General features: G+C 37.1%; 1 pseudogene; it reads right to left on the bottom strand.

The window, feature by feature from the left end:
• Nucleotides 1-703: 703 nt before the first annotated feature.
• Nucleotides 704-1,332, bottom strand: LOC101709016 (AP-3 complex subunit sigma-1-like; annotated as a pseudogene).
• Between the last annotated feature and the right edge of the window lie 1,266 nt (nucleotides 1,333-2,598).

The following is a 2,598-nucleotide window of genomic DNA, read 5'->3' as shown; positions in this document are numbered from 1 at the left end:
GCTCTTCTGGGGAGAAATCTTATAGAGGTTCAATAGGAAATTGTTCCAAGATTGATTAATGATGTCTGCTCTGGGTAGAAAATGAGTAACTATGGGTTGTTTGCTATGCATTTGCCAATTCTTTTTTTTTTTTAATTTCTTTAACAGTGATAAAATATACCTTTATTTCCTTTTTTGAGTCATAGGGTTGTAAAAAAAATTATTGCTAAAGTAGATATCAGGCAAAAAGTGCTTTAGAAATCCAGTTACCTTAAGTTTATTTAAACTAAGAGGGAAAAATCATAATGTTTTCATGCAATACACACTTTGTTCTTTAAATAACAATTGTGACAAATAGCAGAAAGAATTAAGGACTGTTGCACTTGTAATCCATACAAAACACCAACATGTTGGGTTGTACATGATTAAAGAAATACCTCTTTTTGAAATACTGTAATAGCCAATACACAGAGGCATGCCTTAGGTGGGCATAGGAATGCAGTGTAGAATAGAAAAAAAATCATACTGAAACTATACAATTTCTTTAAAATCACTCAGCAAGAAAAGCAACATTGAACTTTCATACTGATTTTACACAACTTCTATACTTACATCCAAGAGCAAAAGTTAAGACTCTCCTCCTTGATTTTTGGTAAATAACTGTATGGTAAACTTAGATGGCCTTTCCCCCTGGATTTTACCTGGGAGTGCCCTGTTTCATATTTTATTTAAAAGGGGGCACTTTTGGCACTTTTATACTGATGTCACCAATGTTAATATTTCTTGGGATCTCAGGAAGAATCATATTCTTTATAGCTGATAGACTATGGGCTGGAGCTCCTGCTAAGCCAGCCTCAGATTTCTCCAGTTTATTTTGTGTATCAATTTGTGTAACAATTTTATTCATGTTGGTCTCCAGTATCATCCCCCCATCACCATTCCCACAACAATATTGTGAACCTTGTCTACATGGAAAATTAAATCCAGTTCACAGACATATTCAAAACATTTGTCTAATGTTTCCATGAACACTGGAATTAAATCCCAAATGCCAAGTTCACTTTCTGAAGAATCCACACAGAAGACAAAATAGTGTTGCATAATGTCTATCAATCAGTTTGTTGTCAGATCCTCCAATTAATTAGATTTAACTCCATAGGTCACAGTAAGTTACACAGTTTAAGACTGATTACCATAATCCTCCTTCTAGGAAATTACAAACATTTTCATCTCTCTTAGGTACCAAAAGGAAAATCTCCCTGGTGATTTGTTATGCATCTTCACTGTAGGCCTGGTAGAATTTGGAGAGCCAGGCTTGCCATAGTTGTTGGAGATGAGAATTGCCTTGATCATGGGTGACCTGGTGGGCACTGGGGCAGGGTGGAGGCGGGCACCCGAGCCTCGCCTCAAGATCTCTCTGGCTGTCCTTCCCACCTGCCCCTCTTCCACGCACACATGTGTGCCCCTGGATTTCCCAGTTCTTGTCTAGGCCTTGGGTATCTTGATTCTTGTGTTGGTCAGCTTTCTCATTACTGGGACAACATGTCTGACATACACAACTTAAAGGGGGAAATGGAGCTGGTTGTGGTGATGCATGCCTGTAATACCAGTTCTCAGGGAAGCTGAGGCAGGAAGATTTAGCTGGAGCACCACGGTTGTCTTTTGAGTGTATGTAATCTGCATATTTAAGGTTTGTATGATGTTTATACAGTTGGAAATTGTGTTCAGTCATTAGTAAGAGAGACTGAAAATCAGTAGTGGCATAAAAAAAGTAGAAGTTTTTTGTTATGTAAAAGCATCCTTAAGGTAAGCATCATGGTTATCAGGGACCCAGACTCTTCTGAACTTTCTGATCTGCCATTTTTAGTGTTGACCTCTAGTTCCTCATGGTCCTCAGTGGCTGCTGGAGTTCCAGCCATCATGTCCTTATTCAAAACAGAAGGAAGGAGAAAAGATGGAAAAGCAAAAGGAGAGCCGCCTCAGTTACCTGCTTCTTTGAATCAGTCTTCTCAGAAAACTGTCCTAATAACTTGTTCACATATTATTGTCTGGAACTTTAACATTTGGCCATCGCTAACTACGAGGGAGGCTGGGATCTGTGTTCTTTTAGGTAGTTATATTTTACTTCAGTTACTAATGAACAAACAAAAAAAGATACTGGCTGAGTAACTAGTCCTTTCAGTCACAATATATATATTTTTTGTTTTAACATAAATGCAATCATATCATATTCATTGATGTTTTCATACTCAAATACATTTTGAAGATTTCCCCAATGTCAGGAAATATAAATTCCTTTCAATATTTTTAACTGATATCCAGCATTTATGATTTATTTAATTATTTCTCCACTGGTAAAAATTTAAGTGTGTACGCACTTTGTGCATTGCATGATTCTGCAGAACAGGTTACCAGAAAAGAAATTGCTAGAGTATGAATTTTTTTTTTGTATCAGGGATCAAACTCAGGACCTTGCACTTGCGAGGCAGGCAATGGCACCACTAGAGTATGAATATTTAAATCTTGCAGAGAGAACACCAAATCACCATCCAAAAATATTTTATAAATTCACTGTCTGCCAATCATGTATTAAAGAAACCGTTTCCTTCATATCCTCTC

Source organism: Heterocephalus glaber, unplaced genomic scaffold, assembly GCF_053883595.1.
Source record: "Heterocephalus glaber isolate CG9 unplaced genomic scaffold, H.glaber_assembly_v1.0 deba00001479, whole genome shotgun sequence".
NCBI lineage: Eukaryota > Metazoa > Chordata > Mammalia > Rodentia > Bathyergidae > Heterocephalus > Heterocephalus glaber.
Note: the sequence above shows the minus strand (reverse complement) of the source record. Positions and strands in the feature narration are given on the sequence as shown.